The sequence below is a fragment of the Alligator mississippiensis genome, chromosome 3 (genome assembly GCF_030867095.1).
Source record: "Alligator mississippiensis isolate rAllMis1 chromosome 3, rAllMis1, whole genome shotgun sequence".
Classification (NCBI taxonomy): Eukaryota; Metazoa; Chordata; order Crocodylia; family Alligatoridae; genus Alligator; species Alligator mississippiensis.
The window spans coordinates 149,853,787-149,880,775 of record NC_081826.1 but is presented as its reverse complement, the minus strand read 5'-3'; the positions used below and the strand labels follow the sequence as shown (position 1 = coordinate 149,880,775).

General features: G+C 47.3%; 1 long non-coding RNA gene across 4 annotated transcripts; it reads left to right on the top strand.

Moving 5' to 3' along the window:
• Positions 1 to 16: 16 nt before the first annotated feature.
• LOC132249424 (uncharacterized) lies at positions 17 to 26,562 on the top strand. Of its 4 annotated transcripts, XR_009460908.1 has the most exons (5): positions 17 to 870; positions 18,746 to 18,806; positions 19,159 to 19,217; positions 20,882 to 21,020; positions 25,823 to 26,562. It is a non-coding gene; the product is annotated as an uncharacterized LOC132249424 (long non-coding RNA). The 4 variants fall into 4 exon arrangements; XR_009460907.1 differs by lacking the exon at positions 25,823 to 26,562 and having other exon boundaries at positions 18,746 to 18,793; positions 20,882 to 23,840; XR_009460905.1 differs by lacking the exon at positions 25,823 to 26,562 and having other exon boundaries at positions 20,882 to 23,840.
• The last annotated feature ends 427 nt before the right edge of the window (positions 26,563 to 26,989 follow it).

Here is a 26,989-nt window from a genome sequence, read left to right as displayed (position 1 = left end):
CTGCCCCCCCGTGCGGTGCTTGTCATTAACGGCCGGTCCCCGAGGGGGGGGGGCAGCGGGCCCCGGGGACATCCCCCCCCGGGACCCCCGGCCGCGTCACGGCGCGGGGCGGTCCCCCGCGACCCGCTGGCTTCGCGCGGGGCCGCCCGCCCCTCCCCCGCGGGGCGTCCGCGCGCATGCGCCCTCGGCGGGGCGGGGGAAGCGCGGCGCCGCCGGGCCTCTTGGGGGGCAGCCGGGTGGATCGTGCCCCCCTGCCCCGCTGCCTCCAGGCGTCCAGAGAGCCCCTGCCCCGCGCCGGGGCAGCCCTTGTGTTTCGCCGGGCCCCGGGGCATTCCCGCGGGGGGGCAGGGCTGAAGCGAAGCGGGACGTGGCGCAGGGGCTGCGGTCCCTGTCTGCGGGGCGGCCAGCTCTGTCCCCCTCGCGCCTGCCACCTGCCTCTGCAGGAGCCCGAGGCGGGCGCCAGGCTAGCGCGCTCCTGGCCGTGGTGTGCACGGGGGGCGGGGAGGGGTCACCCGAGCGGCCTGGCCGCCTCATGCCGAGCATCGCTGCCCTCTCCTCGCTGTCCCTTCCGGCTGCTGGAGGCTTCCCTGCCTGGGTTTGCTAACCTCTCAAGCCTGAATGCGCCGGCACTTACTGCTAAGGACTCGCACCCTGGCTGTCAGCCCCTGAGAAATAAAGATCAGCAGTACCTCCCTTCAACTGAGTCTCAGTGAGTTGTTGATACCTCTTCCTAGTCCCTGTTCCCACCATGCTGCCAGCCACCCATTCCCCTTCCTTATGAAGATCCTGAAGCTACAGAGATGGAAGGAGGAGGACGTGGAGGACAGCCTCTGTTTTATGGTGATGTGCATCTCACTCATGAATGCTAAGGTGGGTCTCTGGGAAAGTTGCTTTAAAGTCATTCCTGTGCTTTATGAATGACTCGTGCCCCCAGAGGTTGTGGCAACCTGCAGGTGGCAGTGTCAGCGGCAGGGGCGTGGTGGCGGTGAGCGGGGAGCTCCTGCAGGCAGCCACAGTGGTGTCAGCGGCGGATGGGGGTGTGGGAGTGCTGACCAGCGGTTGGTGACCACCTGCAGACACCGCTGGCAGTGTTGGCAGTGGCCAGCAGTGATTAGGGACTGCCTGCAGATGCCACCGGCAGCATCGCCGCCACTTTTCTTGGAGGGGTCCACCGCCAATCTCAGGCGGTGCAAGTGTACCCCCTACGCATCACCAATGTTGTGCTTCCATTATCGTATGCAGGCATGTGATATCTTATTAGACCGAGTAGTCGGAAAAAAGTTATTTGCAAGCTTTCAGGCACAAGCACCCTTCTTCAGGCATAGAGAGTCTCTGCTATTGTCATATAATAATGAGTCATAGCACTGATTCACTTTTTTCATTAGCCTTCCAAGTTTTGGTAGGGTTAATTTTAGGGGATTTCCTTCATGCAGAAGAAGCTTTCAAAAGAGCCACGTGCCATTAAAATAATATTCCTACTTTTGCTGCAGAGTTTTCTTGTGTGTAAAAGTAAAGGAAGGGTAGTTCTGCATTACGAAGCTACTTCAGTTGTTAATCTAACATACGCTCAAAGATTTGTCTTCTCAGCAGAAAAAAAGTCGTCTGCAAACCATCTGGAATTTCAGGGCAAGCTGTGCTTTAAGATGTGGATCTGCAGATTTACAGATCCAAAACATGAAGGTTCTGGTGCATTGTGATTGATTTATTCCTGGAGTTATTTGTTGCATTTCCTTGAAAAGCAAGTTCTAAATTTAAACCAAGATTTTCTTTATAATCCTATTAGGGTCAGAACTAGATTTTTCAGTGCATGGCTACTTAAGGGCGTACTTTTTCCACCATGGGGGCAATTGGTTACTACCGTTTTGCTAAACAAAATGAAACTAATTTTGATGCCCAGGGTAAACCTATCAATTGCTTATACCTAGTATTTTTTTTTCCTCTATAGTGTTTGTCCTTTTCGGATTCAGCACACTCCATGTGTCAGAAATCCATTGCAAACTAAATATTACAGTTTAGTTTCAAGGGAGTCAAAGCTCACTGGTTCGATCAAGCACTATAATTGGAGGAAGCACTTTAATGTAAATTTACCATAGATCTGGGGCACTGATATGATCTTTTTCCCCAACAGTGAGCATTTTTTTAACAAACTGACTATTATTTGGGGTTCTTTGTAAGTTTTAAAAGAAAAAGCAGTTATGGCTTATAAGTAAAAACTCCACAAATCACCTCCACCAGAATCTTGCCTGGAGTAGAGTTTTCAGTGTCCTTGTAATCTTTTATTGTAAATGATGATATTAGATATTGTTTCTTTGAGAATTAAACATCCTAGTGTAGAGAGCTGGCACAATGCCCTAGGCATCTCTTGATGCCTAGGATAAACCCATCAGAAGGGCGGAAGTGAAATTTAAGGTCTTGGCACTGAGCTGATTTTCACCCTTGATACTTTAAGCATCTCTCATCCAATCTAGTGCTGTTCAGTGCTGCCTCAGTGCCTCACTGAGAGTGGCACATGGATGAAGGCTAGGCAGGTAGCATTTAGATCCAGCCTGGGGCTTGAGCAAGCAGCAGTAGTTCCCACTCTGACTCAGGTTGCATGATGGCAACAGTAGCTTCAGTTCCACCCAGCACAATACAGTGGTGGGTCTGGCCTCTACTGCATCCATGCTGGAGCTGAAGCTAAAGCTGCCATCACCGTGTTCCCCGTGCCACAACAGCAGCTCCAGCTCCAGAATGGGACACACAGCAGGAGCTGGTAGCTGGGGAAGTAGGGTTCATGGCAGTGGCAACAAGTGAAGCAGCAAGAAGGCAACGGGCTCCTGCTGCTAACCTTCATGCCCACAGGTGCCAAAGGGCCCTGGATTCTGTAGCAAGTCACACCCTCCAACTTCCAGTGGCTCACTGGTAGCTCAGTGGGCCAGGTGAAGTGCCTCTGCAGGCCAAATCGAGGCCATAAGCGATGTATTTTGACACCCCTAGTTTAATCACACAAAGTTCATGTGATGCTAGAAGGTTGAAGGAAGCAACTGCAAGATATAATGAAGATTAAATCTGCCACCTAAAGTAATATGTTCAGTTACCACTGCACTCCAGCAGAAGAGAAATGAAACACCAAGGCAGACATTTTAAATCATAGAAAATTAGGGTTGGTAGGGACTTCAGGAGGTCATCTAGTCCAACCCTCTGCTCAAAGCTGGACCTTCCCCAACTAGATCATTCCAAACAGGGCTTTGTTGACCTGGGCCTTAAAAACCTCCAAGGATGGAGATTCCACCACCTCTCTAGGTAACCCATTCAAGTGCTTCACTATGCTCCCAGTGAGCAAGTTTTTCCTAATACCAAATCTAAACTTCTCTTACTGCAACTTGAGACCATTGCTCCTTGCTCTGTTGCTCCATTCTCTTTGTAACCCAGCTTCAGATAGCTGAAGGCTGCTATCAAATCCCCCGGCTCAGTCTTCTCCTCTGCAGGCTAAATAACCCCAGTTCCCTCAGCCTGTCCTCACAAGTCGTGCCCCAGCCTCCTAACCATTTTTCTTGCCCTCCACTGGACTCTCTTTTGTCTGCATCCTTTCTGTAGTGGAGGGCTCAAAACTGGTCGCAGTACTACAGATGTGGCCTCAGCAGTGCTGATTAGAAGGGAATAATTATTTCCCTTGATTGGACCTTTGCTGGCAGTGGTCCTAATACAGCCCAGTATGCTGTTAGCCTTTTTGGCAACAAGGGCACACTGTTGACTCGTATCCAGCTTATTGTCCACTGTAACCTCCAGGTCCTTTTCTGCAGGGCTGCTGCTTAGCCAGTTGATCCAAAGCCTGTAGTGGTGCAAGGGACTCTTCCATCCTAAGTACACGACTTTGCATTTATGCTTATTGAACCTCCTGAGATTTCTTTTGGCCCAATCCTCCGATTTGCCTAGGTCATTCTGAATCTTAGCCGTATCCTCCAGTGTATCTACTGCTCCCTCCAGCTTGGTGTCATCTGCAAACTTGTTAAGGGTGTACTCTATGCCATTTTCTAGGTTGTTGATGAAGATATTGAACAAAACCAACCCTAGGACTGATCTCTGGGGTACTGCATGTGAAAGCAGCTGTCAACTAGACGTCGAGCCATTGATCACTACCTGTTGAGCCCGATAATCTAGCCAGCTTTCTGTCCACCTTACAATCCATTCATCCAACCCATACTTTCTGAACTTGCAAGAATGCTGTGGGAGACTGTATCAAAAGCCTCACTGAAGTCAAAGTATATCACATCCACTGCTCTCCCTGCATCCACAGAGCTAGTGATCTCATCATAGAAAGCAATCGGGTTGGTCAGGCACAACTTGCCCTTGGTGAATCCATGTTGAGTTCCTGATAACTTTCTTTTCCTCCAAGTTTTTAGAAATGGATTCTTTGAGGGTCCGCTCCATGATTTTTCTGGGGACTGAGGTGAGGCTGACTGGTTTGTAGTTCCCTGGATCTTCTTTCTTACCTTTCTTAAATATGGGCACTGTATTTGCCTGTTTTCAATCATCTGGAACCTCCCCCGGTCACCATGAGTTTTCAAAAATAATGGCCCGTGGCTTTGCAATCACATCAGCCAACCCCCTCAGCACCCTTGGATGCATTACATCCGTCCTCATATACTTGTACATGTCTAGCTTTTCTAAATAGTCCCAACTTGTTCTTTTACCACCAAGGGCTGCTCACCTCTTCCCCAAACTGTACTGCCTGATGCAGTAGTTGGGGACCTGACCTTGCCTGTGAAGACCAAGGTAAAAAAGTCATTGAGTACTTCAGCCTTTTCCTCCTCATCTGTCACTAGGTTGCCTTCCCCATTCAGTAAAGGGTCCCTGACCTTCCTCTTGTTGCTAACATACTGTAGAAATCCTTGTTGCCCTTCACATCCCTTGCTAGCTGCAACTCCAGTTGTGCTTTGGCCTTCCTGACTTCATCCCTGCATGTGTGAGCAATGTTTTTATACTGCTCCCTAGTCATCTATCCAAGCTTCCTTTTCATGTTTAAGCTCACTGAAGAGTTCTCTGCTAAGCTCAGCTGGTCGCCAGCCATATTTGCTATTTTTCCTGCACATCAGGATGGTTTGTTCCTGTGCCCCTCAGTAAGTTTTCTTTAAAATACAACCAGCTCTCCCGGACTCATTTCCCCCTCAAACTGACTTCCTAGGGGATCCTGCCCATGAGTTCCCTGAGTGAGTCAAAATCTGCTTTTTTGAAGTCCAAGGTCCTTACTGCTGCTCTCCTTCCTTCTTTTCCTCAGGATCCTGAACTCTATCATCTTGTGGTCACTGCTGCCCAGGTTGCCATCCACTACTATATTCCCCATCAATTCATCCCTGTTTGTGAGCGGTAGGTCAAGAAGAGTGTGGCTTCTAGTTGGCCACTCCAACACTTGTACCAGGAAGTAGTCCCCAACCCCAACCAAAAACTTCCTGGGTTGCTTGTGCATAGCTGTATTGTTCTTCTAGCACATGTCAGGGTGATTGAAGTCCCCCATGAGAACCAGGGCTTGTGATCAGGAAATTTGCGCTAGTTCATAGAATCGTAGAAGTAGGGTCGGAAGGGACCTTGTAGATCTTCGAGTCTGACCCCCTGCCTGGGCAGGAGGAAAACTGGGCTCAAATGACCCCAGCCAGGTAGGCATCAAGCCGCTTCTTAAAAGACCCCCAGGGTAGGAGCCAGCACCACTTCCCTTGGAAGTTGGTTCCAGATCCTAGCTGCCCTGACAGTGAAGTAGTTCTTACGGATGTCTAATCTAAACCTACTCTCCAACAACTTGTGGCCATTATTCCTTGTTATCCCGGGGGGCGCTAGGGGAAACAAGGTCTCCCCAAAACCCTTCTGGTCCCCCCTAGTGAGTTTATAAATGGTCACCAGGTCCCCCTTCAGCCTTCTCTTGTGAAGGCTGAACAGGTTCAAGCCTCGTAGCCTCTCATTGTAGGGTCTGCCCTGCTGTCCCCGGATTATGCAGGTGGCCCTGCTCTGGACCCTCTCAATGTTGTCCACATCCCTCTTGAAGTGGGGTGCTCAGAACTGGACACAGTACTCCAGCTGTGGCCTGACCAGTGTCGCATAGAGGGGGAGGATCACCTCCTTGGCTCTACTTGAGATGCACCTGTGGACGCACGATAAGGTTCAATTAGCCCTGCCGACCGTGACCTCGCATTGTTGGCCCATGTTCATCTTGGAGTCAATGATGACTCCAAGATCCCTTTCTGCCTCCGTGCTCTCAAGAAGGGAGTTTCCCATCTTATAAGTGTGCTGCTGGTTACTACTGCCCAAGTACAGCACCCTGCACTTGTCAGTATTGAAACGCATCCTGTTTTTGTTAGCCCACCCTTGCAACCTATCCAGGTCTTTCTGCAGTCTTTCCCTCCCTACTAGCGTGCCCACCTCACCCCAAATTTTGGTATCATCAGCAAATTTGAACAGGTTGCTTTTCACCCCGTCGTCCAAATCACTGAAAAAGAAATTGAACAGTGCGGGCCCAAGGACCGAGCCCTGGGGTAGTCTGAAGGAAGCCTCATCCACCACTTCCTCCTGGTCTGGTGGTCTATAGCAGACCCCCACCATGACATCAACCTTGTTGCTCTCCCCTTTGGCCCTAACCCAGAGACTTTCAACAGGCCTATCTCCAATTTCATACTGAAGCTCTGAGCAATCATACAGCTCTTTTACACACAGTGCAACTCCTCCTCTTCTCCCCTGCCTGTTCTTCCTGAACAGCTTGTACCCATCCATGACAGTGCTCCAGTCATGCGAGCTATCCCACCAAGTCTCTGTTATTTTAATCGTGTCTTATTTCTGTGATTGTACAAGGACTTCCAATTCTTCCTGCTTGTTTCCCAGGCTCCATGTATTTGTGTACAGGCACCTGAGGTAACTAGCTGATTGCCTTATTTTCTCAGTAAGAATGAGGAGGTCTCCTGTGTTGCCCCCTCCTTGATTGTGCTTCCTCCAGGTCTCCTGCTTCCCCATTTACCTTCAGGGCTTTGGTTTCTTTCCCCTGGCAAACCTAATTTAAAGCCTTACTCACTACGTTAGTGAGCCTATCTGCAAAGATGCTCTTCCCCCTCTTTGTCAGGTGGATCCCATCTATTCTTAGCAATTCTTCTTGGAACAACTTACCATGGTCAAAGAAGCCAAATCCTTGTTGGTGACACCCCCTGCACAGCCATGCGTTGATCTGCAAGACGAGTCCCCCTGCCCAGGCCCTTTCCCTTGACCAGAAGGATTGAGAACACCACCTGTGCCCCCATCCCCTTCACCCTTGCACTCAGAGCCCTATAAATATAATGTCTTAACTCCATAAGCAGATAAAGCCAGATACTTGGGCAGCAGACACGTATTCATTTAATGGTTAGAAGGGATCTGATCCTAACAGTTAAGATTCCAACACACATGCATGGCAGGATGCACAATTTGGGGTCAGGGATCAGAACCTAACTATTACTATCTGCCTTCGAAACTACTTGGCAAATTGAAAGCCAAGTACCTGCAACCCAGCTAAACCCAAACAGTCCTAGGGCGAGGACTGACAATCAGCTGATTACTGATCCCAGCCCTAGGACCTCATTGGAGCCAGGTCCAGGCCCCAGTACATTCCCAGGGCTGGGACTGATAATCAGCTGATTGTCGGTCCCAGCCCTGGGACTGCACTGGGGCTGGCTCAAGACTGCAGTGTAGTCCTGAGACCAGGACCCCACCACAGCTTTGAGCTGGCTCTGGTTATTCTGACACACGTTCAATCTAAGGTATGGTGGAAACCGACCAAAAGATTTTACATATCTTTTGTGGAATATCCTTGTTGCTGGTTTTCCACTTTGTTGCACCATTAATTCTGTGAACATGTGGCAGGGTTGCTATTTATAGCGCGATTAATGGGGTAATTGTGTCTTAAGTGTAATATCTGCCATGGGCCTTGGATACTTCCTTTAGAAGCAATTCACAAGTAACTTTCCTCCTTCCACAACCACTTTTATAATTAGTAGGTGAAGGGATGTGAAAATCAAACAGTTCACAGGTCTGACAACACTGGTTCTGATTTACTTTTTATTTGTAAGGGTCTGGAACTGTTGTTTCCAGTTTATGATAGGGATAGAGAGCTATCCCAGGAGTTCAGTGTAATTCACTGCCACGTGCCTAGTGTGTGTTACAGTCCCACTGACATCACCTTGCTGTAGAGGCAGCACAATCCATCACAGATCAGTTAGAAGCCAGTCTGCCAGGAGCTTAGTACTCCCAACTGCAGGTCGAAGGGACAGGAATGTTTCAAGCACTCAGCAAGATTGGACCCACAAATTGCTGTTTTAGAGTTCCAGAAGGCATCCTACCCAGGTCCCAGCTGGGAAAACCATGTGTCGGCAGAGAATTATACATGAGGAGGACAGAAAATGCAGGCTCTTCAGTTGTCATTCAAGGAAACACAGATCTCCCAAGAAACAAACATTGTCATCTGTAATGCATGTAAATGTATCTGAGTCTTTGATTCTCCAATGAGATGACAACTGTCCTAATATGAATGAAGTTTGAACAGCATCACAGAAATCTTGGAACATCCACCTTGTTCCTAGTTTCCTTCTCTAGGCTTACTCTCCATCAGCAAGTTTCATTATTTTTCATCTATGGTATAGCTACGCTCAGCCTTAAAAATATATTTTTAGCAGATTTCACTGAGTGGCAAACATCTCATACTAGGCAAAGTTCAGTTAGGGGATGAAAATATAAAGATGACTAAACTTCACAGAGAAAGAGCATGTACAATTACTTGTTTATTTGTAAACAAACAGGAGCAGGGAGCAGAGGTGAGATGAAAAGTGTTTCCTGCACAGATGGAAAACTAGTTTATTGGTAGTAGTTCTATACAGGGCATTCTGTATTAATGTGAATGGAAGAGATGCACCTGGATGTTCAGTTCACAATCAGAAAGGTGGGTTTTTTTAAACGCTCTGAAATGGTGCATGAGAGATTAAAAGACCATGAAATGGTGCAGGAGAGATGAGAGGGTTGGGAATGCTCCAAAGAGGTGGACATAGCGGCATACCAATTCCACATGCTACTGCTATATATTCTATTTGCATTCAGTAGCACCCAGAGCATTTACTCAGTGGACACCATTGTGTTAAGTACTGTGCAAACATAGGACTTGCCCTAAGCAGCTTGCAATTTAAAAAGCCAATACAGACAAAGACTGGGTGGGGAAATGAGGCAGAGAAACAGGAAGCAGTTCCATGCCAATTTAGCGGTGGAGCTAACAGAACTGTGCTGCCTTCATTAGAGTGAGATCTCAGTCCAGAGAATGAGGCGCTGCCTTCTTCCACAGTGCCTGTGAAAAGGTAGTCAATAATAGTTGCTGTTAACAACAGTTATCATTTAAAAAACAAACCTTTTAGAAATGCATCTGCCTCAACAGTGCATTGTGGCTCAGATTAGGGAAGGTGGTATTGGTTTCCCAAGCACTGGCATAATTCTAGTTAAAAAAGTTCAAGGTCCAAGTGTGCCTCCTCCATGGTATTTTCATACACTCTGGGCAGGGCCAGATTAAAGAGTAGGAATCATAGGGCCATGCCTAAGGACCTGTATTGCAGAAGGAGGTGATGCATCATAGTTATCATGAACAACAAACAGTTCACAGACATCATGAGTAGGAGTGGGAAAGCCACCTGGTAAAATGCCCACCTCCATAGCACACCTGACTCCTCCTCAGAGAGGGTATAGCTGGCTCAGTGAGGAGACATCCCATGAAGTGAGTTCCCAGAGAATTGCTTCTACTTGAGGGCTCACATTCACCCCACAGTCCTGGTCCTCCTCTCTGGCCTTTTGCTTCATTAATTTGGATAAAAAGAAAGAGGCATGGTCCACTCCCAGATGAAAAGCACCAATGCTTGTTCTCTTTCCTTACAGTACTTGGTCCGCAACATAGTTAACAATGTAGTTGTTTAAATAATCGTCAGTGGGCAACTGAATTGGTCCTGATTTGGTGACGGGCATTTCTCAGGACCGCTGTTGCAGCCTTTTTGCAGGTAGAGGCAGACTCGTCTATTGGTGATGTTCAGGTCACTTTTCAAATTTGTCTTTACAACTTTTGTAGTGACTAGAGATATTTGTTTTTTGAATACAACTTGGATTCTGTAGAACAAAGTGGCAGACTGAGAAAGAATATCAGACTGCCAACTCAGCATGACCCAGCCCAATTCAAGCCCTAAGCAACAGGCTCTTCCTCTTGCTCTAAGTACTTGCTTCCTTCTCCCTTCTCTGCTGCTGTTTGATGCCCCCTTTCACTGGGTCAAGTTTAAAATTAGATCAGAAGCTGGTTTGAAGAGAGACTTAGTTTTTCTCTTGCCACTTCAGGGCACTATAAATATTTTTAAAAGCTGGTAATAATAAGAGTGTATTCCTACATTATGGACCTGAGTAGGGACAAAGTGCATGCCCCCCTGGAATGGAATTTCACCACCAGCATGTACAGGAGGGAGTTGTGTCCCCACAGCACCCAGGATTTGACCCAACGTCCATTGGAGTCAAAATCTAGTGGGGCCTTGGATGAAAGTCTTATTGCATTCACAGGACAATAGTGGGGCATGGAGTCTCAGAAAACTGAGGAATGATCAAGGAGAAAAAACTCTCCATCCTCTATGATGGGGCGGGCAAAATCCAGCCTGCAGGCTGGATGCAGCCCACCAGGCCATTCTATCAGGCACCTGTGCGGGCCGGGCCCCGAGCCCGCCCTTGTCGCCATGCACGGCGGTGATTCCGATCCCATTCTGGCCGCCATGGGCAAGCCGGGGGCGAACCAGGGTCGTACTGGACCCGTCTCCGGTGCACGCGGGCTGTGGCCGTCAGCCCGGACACACGGGGTGGGAGAAACCGCGGGATGGTTTTGAGCACGCGAGTTAGAATTAGTCACGGAGGCGTAACGGTTGATTGAAAAGATTGTTTACTTACACCCAAAGATGGTATCGGTGTAGGCTGGATAAGTTTCCAGGCACAGCTCCCGCTTGAACCCTTGTTGGAGGACTCTGACAAGACGATTGCTCCCACGGAGTTTGCTAGGCTCCGCGGGTCCGGTTAAGTTGAATTCGAAAAGTTTCCCCAGAGCTATTCAGGCTCCGCGGGTCCAATACGTTTTCCCCGGAGTTTGCTAGGCTCCGCGGGGTCCAAAATTATAGGAAAGGGATACGTCTAGGATTGCGCTCGGCAACGGGGAGAGGCGAGAAGCGAAAGCTCTGTAGGCTCAGTTCAATTGCCTCTCTCTGCCTGCTTAGGGGAGGCGCGCCGGATCTGTGAGGGTCCACAGCGCTTGGAGATCTTCACACAGAATATCTCTCTCTCCTCCCTCCTCCAGCTTGGGCGAAAACTACCCAAACCTTATGTACGGCTAGCAAGCCAATCGCTAACCGCCACGTGTGCCTAAATTAGGAGACGGCCAATAACATGGCGTGGACCCTAATACAAATGGCGGGAACTTCTTTGCGGCGAGCATCACTACAATGCAAAAGGAATGCACGCCGCAAAGAAGCTGTAATTTGGCGGGAAATCCCCCGTTGCACCAGAGCTCTCTCTAGCAGCAGAGAGCTCTACCATGCAAAGAAAGCGACAAAAATGGCGGGAAATAATTTAGCGGTGCCGAAGCGCACACACAAACAAAAAATCACAACTTTGGGTTGTGACATCCCCCCTTGCTGAGAGCATAGCTAAATTATGCCATACTCTTCTGAGCAATCTAAAATCTGTCGTGATCGTCCAACGAGTAAACAAGCCATCAAACAAATACACAAACATAAAATTCGCTGTCCTGGGATCAAGTTACATAACAATCAAGAAATAATAACCAACACAAACACATAATCTGATTCATGACAAACACTACATGATCAGGGCTTCAGTGGGCGTCGTGACGAAGTCGTACGTCAGGCCCTCACTTCTTCCGGTGGTGTCATCCCTCTTAGGGCTTCCCCTTCGTCACACGCTCTGAATCTCGGATCTGTAAACAGAAAACTCTCAAAACAGATTAATGATCTGATTCAATAAACTTAAACAATCTTAAACGATTCCTATGGCTTAATTAGACAAAATTGTCGAAAATTCATCATCTGGTTCTTCTAAATAACGGAAACCTAACTCATAAGCTAACTGCCATTGGCCTGCGTCCCCCAAAATTCGAAGCTGCCGCTTGTTAAGTCCAGAACGCTGTAGGAGAAATCCAAACATGTATCGCTCCTCTAAGGTTCTCGGTGGCAGTGGTGGGAGATCGGATCCACGTCATCTGGTGCCTTGAGGTCTGGTCAGGTGTTGACAGTCCCGATCATAAGACAATCTTGGCTCCATCAGGATACGCAGTCTCAGCAATTCACAAAGAAGATTACTCATGGGTTGGTTTACCATTGGACTGAACAGAATCCGAAGAACGACGATGTTCTTTTGTCTGTAGATCTCGAGACAACTGTCTAGGCCGTGAAAGGTTAGTGGAACGGTTCCAGGATCTTGCAAGTGACGCTGAGGCCACGGTCTTATTCGCTGGAGTGATGTCAGTCCCAGCGCACATGCTCTCGGGTTCCAAGCACAATACGAGACGCCAATCATTGCCAGCATAAGGTGATCTGTGCCGACACATTCTGGACGTCCTGCATGCCATACGTGGGCCTTTTGACTAATCAGTTCTGCAACAAGTGCTGGCAGTGGAATAGGCCAGTGAGCATTACACGTTACCATGTCGATGTCAGTGACATGTCCTCTACTCCACGAAACTTGTCTGACTAAGAAGCTTGCTTCTTCTTGGTTCAGCAGGTCGGATCCAAGTTCCACGACTAAACGTCCTAACCATACAGCTAGAGTTTCTTCAGGTTGAATCTTCGATGCTCCACATAAATCCTGCAACTCAGTTCTGGTGCGAGCATAATAAATAGTAGCAACTCTATTCGTCGTTGTTGTAGGACAAGCTGCTCCTTCGGGAGATGATGCTGTCATAGGCTGAACTGCTGCCGCAGGGGCTACTGCTGCTGTTGCTGCTTCAGGCAGGAGGGGCGGATGCTCTCCTCCGCTTGACTCTCTCCTTCGTCAGCAGGAAGGCGTGGTCGGCCGGGACACCGCTGCGTCGCTAGGCGGGGTTGCCGGCGACGATGCTGCGTCAATGGGCGGAGTCGCTGACCAAACTCTCGCGGGTTCGTTAGAAGCTCCACCCTTCTTTTCCGGTTCTTCCACGCGGTCTCCTTCTTGCTTGGCGCCATCTTGGGCTGGCATTTCAGGCTCTTTTTTCTCAGCCGCTTCTTTGACCGATCGGATCGCCATCTGCAGCTGGGCTTTCAAACTTAAATTCCTCTGCATTAGATTCATTATAGTACAAATAGTTGCACTACCTTCTCCCCCCTTGTCGTACCGCAAGGCTATTCTTTCATCCGCGGGGTGCTCCTCCGTCTCCAGATCTTCACGGAGCTCGGATGGAAGCTTGCGACCCCGTAATCTAGACATTACTATTCCCGGAGAGAACGGGCCGATGGGCTCCAGTTCTTCACTCTCCCGAGCATATCGTAGGCATCGGGCACACTCCTGGGTGAAAGTCGGGTTCGTTTCACCCGCCGGGTTGGGTTCGGCGAGGGACACAGTATCGAGGGGCCTAAACAGGACCTGCTCATCTCTCATTATACACCCGAACGCCGCAGGGAGCAAATGCACTTCCCTTTCTTTCGGGGTTCCGTCCTTGGAGATTCCCTCTTTTCCCTTTAGCGACAAACAGCCGCTTACAAATCTTTCACCCGTTCCGCCCGCCTGGTGGTAAGCGATATGGATCTCTAATTCTTCAAAATTTTTCACTTGGTGTTGGTTATCGCGCCAAGGGCAATTCCTAACTAATTCTAACTCGAGCGTGCTCTCTCTTAATTCCGTCTGAGTTGTTACGTGTGCGCTGTCTCCCGATCTTGATCCCACGTGCGAATTTTCTCCCAATCTCATCCTCGTCGCCATGTGTGGGCCGGGCCCTGAGCCCGCCCTCGTCGCCATGCGCGGCGGAGATTCTGATCCCATTCTGGCCGCCATGGGAAAGCCGGGGGCGAACCAGGGTCGTACTGGACCCGTCTCCGGTGCACGCGGGCTGTGGCCGTCAGCCCGGACACACGGGGTGGGAGAAACCGCGGGATGGTTTTGTGCACGCGAGTTAGAATTAGTCACGGAGGCATAACAGTTGATTGAAAAGATTGTTTACTTACACCCAAAGATGGTATCGGTGTAGGCTGAATAAGTTTCCAGGCACAGCTCCCGCTTGAACCCTCGTTGGAGGACTCTGACAAGACGATTGCTCCCACGGAGTTTGCTAGGCTCCGCGAGTCCGGTTAAGTTGAATTCGAAAAGTTTCCCCGGAGCTATTCAGGCTCCACGGGTCCAATACGTTTTCCCCGGAGTTTGCTAGGCTCCGCGGGGTCCAAAATTATAGGAAAGGGATACGTCTAGGATTGCGCTCGGCGATGGGAAGAGGCAAGAAGCGAAAGCTCCGTAGGCTCGGTTCTATTGCCTCTCTCTGCCTGCTTAGGGGAGGTGCGCCGGATCCGCGAGGTTCCACAGCGCTTGGAGATCTTCACACAGAATATCTCTCTCTCCTCCCTCCTCCAGCTTGGGCGAAAACTACCCAAACCTTATGTACAGCTAGCAAGCCAATCGCTAACCGCCACGTGTGCCTAAATTAGGAGTCGTCCAATAACATGGCGTGGACCCTAATACAAATGGCGGGAACTTCTTTGCGGCGAGCATCACTACGATGCAAAAGGAATGCACGCTGCAAAGAAGCTGTAATTTGGCGGGAAATCCCCCGTTGCACCAGAGCTGTCTAGCAGTAGAGAGCTCTACCATGCAAAGAAAGCGACAAAAATGGCGGGAAATAATTTAGCGGTGCCGAAGCGCACACACAAACAAAAAATCACAACTTTGGGTTGTGACAGCCCCTAAATAATTTAGAAAATTAATGTTTATCTGCTCCTGTCTACCTTAAAGGTGACAGGAACCAGCAGCACTAGGACCCAGGGGAAGCCAGCAGAACTCAAGCAGCCCAGAAACAAATCCTGTCCAACTCTGCCCCACCTCTCCAACCGTGGCCCACCTAATCAAGCCCTGTGCTTAGCACAAGCTTCTGGCCTGGGCCCCTGGGGCTGTTCCTGCCTCCCTGAGCCCAAAAGGGGAATTCAGATAAGAATGCTGGGGGGAAAGGAGAAGGCAGGGGAGGACTGCTGGCAATTGCCTTAGTCCTTGGGGCCGGGCCAGGCAGCTCCTGCTGAGTCCTGCAGTCCAGCCATGCAGCTAGGTGCCACATGGTGCTGGGCTGGCAGCCAGTAGGAAAGTAGGGAAATGGCAGCTGTAGGTGGGAGGGAGTGGCAGTGAGTGGGTGCACAGATTGTAGCAACAGCTGGGCAGGAGCATGGGGCCCATGACAGTGTCCTGGGGCTAGCACTGGCATGGTCCGGAGCAGGGGTGGCAGGAGCACAGGGTCTGGCACCAGCTGTACTGCAGGGGGGACAGGAGTCCTGCCCTCCTGCCGCTCTGCTCTGGGCCCTGCTGGTGCTAGCCCCAGGACACCGGTGTGGGCCCTGCACTCCTGTCTGGCTGTCACTGCAGTCCCATGCCCCAGGCTATAGCTGCCATTTCCCTGCTTTTCCAGCCGTTCCAGGTACCGGGGCCAGGAACAGAAGGGAGTGTGTGTGTGTGTGTGTGTGTGTGTGTGTGTGTGTGTGTGTGTGTGTGTTCATTCATAGGGCAAGTCCCACACACATGCCCCACCATATACATGCACCCACACACCCCCTCACACTGCCATACACGCAGACCCCACACACACACCCCCACACACCCAGCCATCTTTCCCCCACACCCCACATACACACACACCCACCCACAGCCCCCCACAAACCAATATCCACCCTCCTAACCCCCACCCCCCACAATATATGAGAGTAAGATTTCATTTTAAGCTATTGTGCAATCACCTCTATGTGTACTGCAGAAACGCATGTAAATCAGGACAAAAATATTTTTTGAAATCAAATTAATGAATGTTCTAGGTGCTCACTTTTTAGAATGTAATTTGGTATTTTCCGGTTCCAAGATGGCAAAAGCCTTTTCTGAAAGGAATACTTGTGGGGGCAAGGGGAGGGACTTCTGATGGCAAAGGTCAGGGTTTAGGGGGTGGGATTTCTGGTCACAAGATTGTGACCAGGGGCCGGGGCACCTGTCAAGGGGCGGGGCTACCCATGGGGTCCTTGACAGCTTGCCAAAACTCGGTAAGCGGCCCTACACCTGAAATAATTGCCCACCCCTCTGTTTGACCTTGAAAATAAGCTCATGCATCACATGCAGCGGGAGGATGACACTGCGAGCAACACTGATGTGGCTAGAGCCATTCTAGATTCTGATGGATGATAACCTAGCTGGGGGGCTTTAACTAAATACAGCAGGGATCTTACTACAGAGGTGTCAAACGTGGCTCATAGAAATTCAGTGGTGGATCAAGAAGAGGTGCTGTTAACCCCTATGGCTGCCAGAACCCCTGCGTTAGTAGAGCTAGCACCGGGGGGGGGGGGGGGGGGAGATGCTTAACACTGCTGTTCCTTGCTCCATCACTCAATTTCTGGGTTGAGATCCCTGCCAGGGATGCAGTTCTCTGGTGGCAGAGCGAGCAGTAGCATTAACCTCCATGAATTCTGGCCCCACTGACACACCAGGTCTCTGACAGCTATGGGGGTTAACATCACTGTCACACACCCTGTTGATGAATCGCTAGATTAAGATCCCCATTCCAGGTACAGTTCTGTGGTAGTGGGGTGAGTGGTGGCTTCATTAACCCCTATGGCTGAGAGAGCCATTGTGTTGGCAGGGTCAGCACCCAGAGGGTTAACACCACCACCTCTTGCCCTACCGCTGGAGGTAGGTCCTCCAGCCTGCAAGAAGCCCCATAGGGCCAAGTGAGTTCGACACCCCTGTCTTACCATATAGGCTCACCTGTGGCTGCAGCTGCTGCTCCATTATCCTAGTGAATGGCAGAAGATGCAGTTTCACAGAGCCAGTCAGTCTTGTCCCAGTTCCTGTGGTCACTGTGACTCAACCTTGCCCAATTGCCCCTTGGCTATTTAGTGCACAGAATGGGATGCTGTGGTAAATGGCCACCTGGTGTTACAGGCTTGGAGCTAATCCTGTTGAAGATAATGGTAAAATTACATTGCCAAGGGGATAGAGGACCAGGCTCCATATGGGCAGCTCATGCATCAGCCCATCCTTGTACTAACAATACATTTTACACACCTCTTGGATACATATACCCCTTACCCCACCCTCCAAGCTTTCCAGGTCAACACTATTTTTCCCTATCAGAAACAAACTCTCTTTGGGGTGACAGGGTCTCCCACACTGTTGATTTTAAGGACTTTAGAGCTATGGGGTCAAAAATCTTTCTCCACTTCCCTTCCTGAGCTACAACTTGGCCACCCATGTGCAGACATTAGTGGGATTTCTATCTGCTGAGGGGGCGGGGGGAGCAAAAGCATCAACTTGTTCTATTCTATATCATAAGAAGGGGAGGGATAACTCATAGGTGGCAGAGCTAAATGTGAGTTATATATCATATTACTGGTATATATATCATCTTATTCTTTTATATCACCTCATCTCCCAAGCAGATGTAAATATGAAAGGTCAGGTGTAGGCTGCTGGCCTGTCACCCTATCCCAGAAAGGATTAAATACCAATTTACTCTGCAAAGAAAAACCTCACAGACTAGCACCCAAACAAAGATAGTCCTTTGACCAAAGTGGGTTGCAGAGGCCCTGAGGTCTTTTTCATTACAACTTTTCCAGAACCAGCCTCCAGAGCCCTACTGCTCCTTGTGTCTTTACCCTCCAAGAAGCCACTTTTTGGCTTTCCAAATCACAGGTTCACTCTTACCTGAAAGTGGATGGTCAGTCACAGTCCACCTCCCCTCAACATGTCAGTAGCCTGGAACACAGCAACCACCTACTCTGTGTATAATTTGTGCCTCCCCCAGTCCCAGCTCTTCTGCAGGAATGATACTGCTGTGGTTGAATGTTGAGTTCTAAAAGCACAGTATGCAGTTAAACTCTTAATAACACATGCAGGGTTTTTTTTTCGTCCATCAATACCAGAAATACATATTAAGATAGAAAAAACAAATGCCTTCGAACTACCTCCACACAGTCTGTGTCCACTGTCTTTCATTTTAAAGGTGACATGAATGTTTTTATTTTAAACTGGACTGGGGCCCCATTTTAGGGTGTTATGGTGTCTATGGAAGGTCTGGACACTGCTTGTATTTAATTACATGTTTTTTTCTTGGGGTATTTGGTCTGCTTGTCTTACTATAGAACTGTTTTAGATGAAAAAATACACTGGTGTAAATTATCGAGCAATTTCTTTTGTTGATTTAAATACACTCCAAAATTGTTTGAATATTCTTGTTTCAGTTTCAGTCAACCTTATTTAATTTAATTTTAATTGATTAGGAAACCATTCAAGTCACTGTCTATACACAGACTTTCATAAGTTTAAATTAGTTTTGAACTGAATTAATTAAACCAGTGCAGGTGTATGTGTAGACATTCATATTGCTGTTTAGCGCCACCTTTCTTTGATACAATTAAGCTAAACCAAAATATAAGCCCACTTTACATACAAATAAGAGTGTTTATGCTCAGACTTGCCTTATCTTTGCTAGGTCCATTTAAAAGCTCACCTTTATTTAAACTATATCGTTTTTTAGACTGTGGAAGTTTGCACACCTGTTCTGATGGGTTCCCAGCACCTTTATGTAAGTAGACAAGGTATGTGTGAACAAGGTTTAAACTGAAACAAGCTATCGATTAAAAACAGATCTGAAAACCGTTTTAAGTCAAAGTGGTGGGACTTCCCAGCATAGCTGACGAGGCTACAGGAATATGAGAACCCTCAAATTGATTCTCTTCCTCGCAAGGGTTTTCTAGAATACTTGTTAGTGGTCTCACAGGATTTATATTACTAGCGTTAGCACCTTAATTGGAGGGATGCCAATCCTGAGTTTTTAACAAAGGCTTTCTTTTTTTTGAAAGTGTTAATTAGTTATTGACATTAAGTAGGTGTTAGCAAAAACAAAACAAGTTTTAAAAATGCTGACTAAAAGTCCCTTTCTCCTTTCAGGGCATGCTTTCACTGCATAGTAAACTCAGGTTATTGGCACCCAACTCAGTCTACCACAGGTATGAGCTGCCACTGCAAAACCCTACCCTTGTGTATTACTAGCACTTTTGGAGCATATCAAAAGGTTCTGATAGCCAATTTACTGTCTGAATTGTGGGAAAATATGTATGTTTTCTCAAGCACGTTGTAGGAATCATGGGAAGGCACTAGAATACTGTCAACATTCAAATGATTTAGCCCTTGTCCTCACTACAAAGTGGGTAGATTACCAGCACTTAAGTGTTAGCCAATAGCCCAGGAAGAGCCAGCTGGCCTGAGTGTATGACAACTTTTTGTCTTGTGATGTAAGCATTTCACTACCCTGCTCACCATCACAGGCCCCATCTATACAAGCAAATTGTGTTTTGCCCTTAACCCAGATGTAGCTATATTATTTTAAGCTGTTATGTAAATGGGCTATATGCGTTAATAATACTTCATCAGCCATCTCCTAATTGGGAGCAAGACCAGCTAACATGACATTAACAACACCACCTTGTTTATATCACAGCTGGAAATCTCAGTAACATTGTTCCAATGTCCCCACTCCAGCAGATTACACACTAGATAAACAGCGTTTAAGTTTTTTTTTCAATTACAGACAAGACTATAGATTCAACATGAGTAGATAGGACTATGTGAATTTCTCACATAGAAACAAGCAGAAAAGTATCTCTCTTTTTAGAAAAAAATGTCTTTACAACCTTTATACCTCAGAAAGGCTACAAGATTAGCTTATTGTCCTTACTAGTCATCTTTAAGGGACAATTGTAAGATGACAATATATTGCTAGAAGGTCTCATATCTCATTTTCTTTTACCCTTGCCTTTTCTAGACGGAGTTTTCTATCTGCTGTCCTTCATCAGTTTACTATTCCCTTTAAAGGACAGAGGCTATGGCAACACTCCCCCATGGTTACCTTCATAACAATGTTGAGAAACAAGCCCCGCCTACTTGTGCCTATTCTGCCCATGCCAAATGTTAAGAAAAAGGCTGAATGGTGACTATGAGACTGGTGCTGGGTGTGCCCAGTGCCACTCTCAGAAATGTGTCCAGTATAGAGATCCTGAGAGCATGCCTGGGAATGACTGTGATTTTTTTTGGCAAGTGGCACATACAAAGTAAGAGAGTGAATGGGCAGGGTTTGTTGCTCAGCATGGTCTCTGCACAGGTGGTATAGACATGCCCAGAGAGTGACAAATGGGGAAGACAAACGCACCAAATGGCAGCTGCTCTCCATTTAGGTCTTGGTCCAGCTAGCACAGGGGTGGGCAAAATGTTGCCCGGGGGCCAGATGCATCCCACCAGGCCATTCTATCTGGCCTGCAGGGCCCCTAAAAAATTTAGAAAATTAATATTTATCTGCCCTGGGCTGCCTGTCATGCAGCCCTCAACAGCTTATCAAAACTCAGTAAGTGGTCTTCTGCTCAAAATAATTGCCCGCCCCTCAGCTAGCAGTTATGTGCACGAATAGTCCCATTGACTACCGTTGCACACAGTTATGAAAATGTTTGCAGGTTCAGGCTCATACTGCCATGCTCTTTCAGAGTCTATGGTTGCAGGAAATCAGGCCCAGTGTCCCAATGACTTCTGGCAAAGGTCACTATTGGATCCTTTGTTCCTGTGATATGTATACTAAGAATTACTCTGTGTCTCACCAGGAAATTGTAATCTTTTCTCTCAGATGTAGACTGGCTTCAGTGGTCCATGCCTTTATGAAGCACGCTGCATTAATACAATGTGCCTGCTCTGCTTGGCACTGTACATTGAATCCATGCAGAAAATGGGAAGTCACGAAGAATGCAGCACCATGATCTATGCTGGTTTGTCTGTTTGTTTTCTGGGAGAATCTATGGTACTGGTTTTGACCTACAATACACTAAAACATGGTCTGAGACAAACCTAGTAGAACTGAGCAGATATGCTTACACCTGTAGCCCCTTTGGCTCAAAGGAGAGGAGGGAAAGGAAGAGGGTATTCCCTGTAAAGGGGCTTTATAGTAGGTTGGCTGGCAGAGGATTGCAGCAGTCTACACACATTCGCTGTAGCACGCTACATGCTGGAAGGGGCTGCAGCCCAGTCACAGACAGTTGGGAGTGATTACAGGCTCCCTAGGAGGACTGAGATAGCTGATCTAGATAATTGGCTGGCCACAGGAGGTTAAGAGCCTCCCAAGGAAAGGAAAGTTGGATCCAGAGTGCACAACTGGTAGTCCAGTAGGGATTGTAAGGGAAGAGGCAGTGCAATAGAGCCCAGTGGGGCAATCCCATAATGCCTGCAGATGGTGCATTGAGAGTTAGCCCGTGAAAGACAATCCCATAGTGCCAGTGGGCACATGGAATTGGATAGCTTTGCCCAGGGCTAGGAGCAGTACAGGAGAACTGTAGGCTAGGAGTTGTCTAAGCTTGGGGCAAAGCCCAGAAAGGGCAATACTAGAGCCAGGGAGGGCCAGATTCAGAGTGAGAATAGCTTTGCCCTAGGCAAGGAAAAGTATGGGGAAAGCTGTGGCCCAGAATCCATCCAAGCTTGGGCCAAAGCTAAAAGGGTGAAACTATGGCCAGGGGGCCTAGAACTCAAGTCGAGGACTATCCTTCTAGAGAGGGGAAGGGGGAGATAGAGAATAGGAAGAGGGTTCCTCTAGCAGGCTGGCTAACAGAGAATTGCAGCAGACTGCATACATTTGGCTATAGCACTCTACAGGTTGGTAGGGGCTACAGCCCAGCTACAGACAGCTGGGAATGATTACAGGCTGCCTAGAAGGACTGGGCCAGCTGATATAGATAATTGGCTGGCCACAGGAAGTTAAGAGGCTGTGAGTTAAGCAATAAACTTGAACCTGCTACGGGCTTATTTCCAGAATTCACAATGTCACCATTACCCTTGATGTGACATGGTCCAAAGTTATCTTGGAAAGGCCTGTCCCTTTTTCAGGCTTTAGAGAAATATGGTGTAAGGTATAGCATAGGGGAGGAGTATTGTTTGGGCTGGCTTTTCACTTTTAATCCCTGCTGTGCAAAGACTTGCACACAATAATTAATGCACTATATTGCACCCCGAAAGGGCTAGTCATATGTGTATGCCTTTGTCAGATCACAGTGTAGACTCTACTATTGTTTTTTATGAGGTTTGATGAAAAACTGCTGCAAACAATGTTGTTTCTGATACATGCTGAAAGCACCAGTTCTGACTTCATATTTTGTATTGTTGCTATAAATTGAAATAAAAGGAATATAAAAAATAAAATATTCTGTAGCTGTATTTATACTACAAGAATCTAGCAGCTGGCACAAAATCTTTCTGTGTAAGGAAAAAGTGCTTTCAGTGAGCAAAAAAGTGCACATGAATAGAAAGCACAGTTTACCCATTATTTTTTTTCTATTCTCCCATTAGCATAGTATTCAAGCACTGCATGATCTTTAACGTATTTTTCTCTTCCCAACACCTCATGGAGATAGAACAATCTTGTTGTCTTACAGGCAAAGCACAGAACCAGATAACTCACAAAGTCATACATGAGGTCTGTGGTAGAACAAGGACTTGCACTTACACCTCTCAAGTCACAGAGAGGTCATGGGACCAGCCTTCTTCCCAACAACATACTTAAATCCATCAGTTTGAAATCTGCAGCTTGCAGCATGTACATGTGGGCAGTAGCAGATCCTGGGCAAGGGGATGCAGCCCCTTGCCCCCTCATATAGGCTGCATTGCACATGCACAGTAAGCCCAAAACTCACAGTGTGGTCCGTGTGGGCTCCTGCCAGCCCCCTGCCAGAGCTCTGCATGAGCAGTGAGCTCTGAGCTCACCAGCTCACTAAGGTAGGGTCTGGCCAAAGCCCCTACTTATGCATGGCCTGGAGCCCAGGTGGTGAACACTGCTGCTGTTTGACCTTCCCCTCCTTCCCACTTCCCAGTAAATTCAGCAGCAAGGGAGAAGGGGGGACAAGCAGGAATGGCAGTGCTCACATTCTGGGTTCTAAACCCACATGAAAGCAGGGCTCTAGCCAGACTGTGCACTGAGAGTTCATATGCAATACAGCCAGGGGCTCCCCCCTGCACCAGGCCATTTGAAAACCGAGCACTCAACAATTAGCTGATTGTCAGCTGGCTCCAGGACTACACTGGGTCTTGAACTGTCCCCCAGAACTTGCCAATAATCAACTGATCATTGGTTAGCTCCAAGGCTGCACCAAGGCTCAAACTGTCTGTGTTTTGATCCCTGGTGATAACAGTCATCTGAGCTTTGGTGCGGTCCTGATCCAGCCAACAATCTGCTGACCCTTGGCCAGCAGGGACCGCACCAGGGCATGTATGAGCCCCAGTGCAGAACCAGAGCCAACAGATTGTTGGCCACTGGGGACTGCACTGAAATTGGTTGGGGACACCGTTGCAGTCCTAACCCAGTCAAATGTTCAATTTAAGATGCGATGGAAACCAGCCACAAAAATAGTAAAGATTATTTGGATAATATTTTTGTGGCTGGTTTCCCTTTTTGTTGCTTGAATTTGTGGCCGATTTACTTTTTAAGAAGTAATTAATAAACTAATTGTGTCTTAAGTGTAACATCTGCCAGGGGTTTTATAGACTAACTTGTTCAGAGTTGGTCTGTCAAGTGTCAGCCTGCCTTGCCTTCTGCCTGACCTCAGACTTGCACAATGAACTAACACCCTCACAATCTTATAGGTAAAGCAGCATCAGCCTCTCAAAGTCGAGGCAGATATCCTAATAAAAAAAGTGCTTACACTGTTATAGATTTGAGGCAGTGGTGCACAGTGTTTTGGCTGCATAGGACAGATGAGTGGTACAGGACTGGTCTTCAGCCTGGATCAGGCCCTGGGACCTGGCACTAGGGCGGTGTGAAGCTTCAGTCCCTGATTCGATTCGGCAGAGATTGGGTCCAATTCAGTGGCTGAATAGCTTAATCCAAATAAAATCAGGAGACCCTTTAATCTCTCTGAATCAAATCGGAACCCACTGAATCAATTCAGAGAGATTCGGAAAGATTCAGAGATTTGGATATAGACACAACTTTAAATGTTTTTCTACATTCCTCAAGGTAGTAGGCGGTTTGTGAATGCTGCGATGGTGGGGTGGATGGAGCGTCCCACAGGAGTGCAGGGGGGCTTCCCAGTGTGCTCAACAGCAGACCTAGAAGTGGAACAGAAGCACTTCCACTGGGGAACACGCTAGGGGGCCCCCCATGTCTCCCCTGGCTCGGCAACTGGTGCCTGGGCCTGGGGGTGGGGCAGATAATTGTCCCCACACAATTCTACACGAGTTTGAGTCAGTTAGTAAGAGTGTGTGTACTTTAGGCCTCAGTGGTCTTATGTAGATGAGATGCTATGTCACTGTAGCAACGAGCTACAGTGATGTAGCTCATCGCTACAGCAATGTAGCGTTGGCGGGCATGAACCATCATGCTGCCACTACTGAGCAGTAGCTCATTGCTACTGCACAATAGGGTTGGAAGTGACTAAATGACTGCACAGGTTCATATGTAGATGCACCCACTGTGTCTTTGGAGAAAGATTTCTACAGCCACACTCAGTCTTCAGCCAGGAACTAGCTACATGTCTGCATTTAGGAATTTACACAAGCATTTGTTTCTTGTAACATGCTTACTTTTGGTTTCCACACACAAATGGTCTCAGGCCCTTTAAATATTAAAAATGACAATATTCAAATATGTAAAAGCATGGCCTGAAATACAAGTATTTAAGGGGAAATATAATATGTACAAAAGATAATCTAAATGCTCCTCTTACCATAAATGGTTCTAAAGGATATACCAAATGTCCCTTCATGTTATCACAATACTATACCTTAAGTACATTACTAATTTACCACATTCTCTCTTATTAATAGATGGTGAAAATGAAATTTTTATTACATTTCATACATATGTGCAGCTTATGGTTAAGTTTTTCCCTTAGAATAATTCTAATAAGGCTTTATTCATAAAGTGAATATTATACCTGGTTCAAAGCTGCATTTCCCTTCCCTGTAATCTCATCCATAACTTTTTGAAATTTTTCATGGGTAAAATTAAAAATGAACTAGAATTTTAATTTCAAATTGAATCAACACATTGATTTTATTCCCCTTTGAAATGTCCTTTTTTTGTTGTTTTTTAAACAAAAATATTCAAAATTTTAAATATTTGAATTTTTGGATTTAGTATTTCCCATATATTCCCTCCACCCCCTTTATTTGCTATTGAATTCAATAACATGAAGGACTGTGTTGGATAAGTTTTCAAGTCATAGGGTTATGGAATTTAATTTTTCCTTTTGCCTCAAAAGGAACAATGACAGAATTTCACAAGCTTAGAATTTTTAAATGTGTTCAATTTAACAAATGAAATGAAACAAATGTTATTGTAAATTCTTCTTAAATTTATCTAATTTATCTAGAGATTTTCTAGAGTAAAATCAAAATTGACAAAAATTACATTTCTGGCAAACACTTGTTTTTAACTGAATAGTGTTTAAAATATTTTTCAGCAGAAGCAACAGAAGAGTAGATTTACATGTGAAAATACAGCATTGTTTAATTGGACTATGCTATTCCATGCACAAAAATTAAACTCTTGATCCAAAATAACCTCAATTTATTAATCTCTTGTTAGGCTGCAAGGTCCAGTTCTTATGCGTGGTATGTATGGGTGTAATGGAGTGGAGGAAAGACAAGAAGAATTGTAACCTGCAGAGCCAGCAGGGAGCAGCGAAACAGCGGTGAGAAATGGTGCCGAGTAAGAAGATAGACGCTGGGGAAACCCCAACATCTGCATGGTCATGCTTCATAAGCTCAAGTTGCTGCTGCTTGATGGGAAGGAACCCTGCGCCGGGGTTAAAAGCAGGCTGGTCTGTGGAGATGGACAGACCGGAAGTGAGGTCCGGAAGCCCCAGGAGGGTCGAACGGTGAAGAACAGCCTTTTGGCAGAAAGCCCACCAAGACGAATTGGAGGAGCCGAGCGACTTACTGGCAGGATTGTCCTGGCAGTTGGGAGCAGATAACTGGGACTTGAGCAAGGATGCTGAACCTGAAAGAGAAGATAGAGATGTTAGTTGAGAGGAGTTGTGAGTACAGTGGGGAAAGAATAGCTCACAGTGGACCATTCTGACTGTGGAGCCTAAGGTTAGAAGGGTCTCACAGGACAAGACTGTACGAGTGGATTAAGACCTGGAGTAATCTTTGAGTTGTGTATGGTTTTGTTTTATGCATTATCCACCTCAAAAGGCACTACAAGAGAGTATAGTCTTTGTACCCTTGACCATCTATTTAAGACCTCAGAGGTTGGCGTAAGGTGGGGTGTAGGCGATGTTGAAGACGGTGCCAGGGCTGGATTAAAGACAACATGCGCAAGGATTAAGAGCTTCCTCCCAATTTGTATTTAAGAACAAATTGTGGCAAGCGAGAGTGGTTGGCCTTACTTCAGTTCCAGTTATACAAGGCTAAGAGCAACCTGTCTGCCCATAGGAGAATTGAGACTGAAAGAGATCAAGAGGAAAAGTTGAGGCGCGCCTCACGAGATAGGCACAGGCATGTCCACAATGGGGTAGCAGTGCAGAAGAGTTGGGACAGGGGCTTCTGAGAGGGCTTTCTGGAGGAAATGTCAATATAATTTGATTTTTTTTAACCTTCATATAACCATCATGACATTTGATCTGGGAGCTTTTTCACTCAAATAGAGTGCACCTACATGTATGCTTTACTGCAGTTAGTTAATTAGCTACACAGTAAAGTGTCACAGTCTATATGTGCATCCCTGTTAGGGTGCAGTAAACTAATTAAC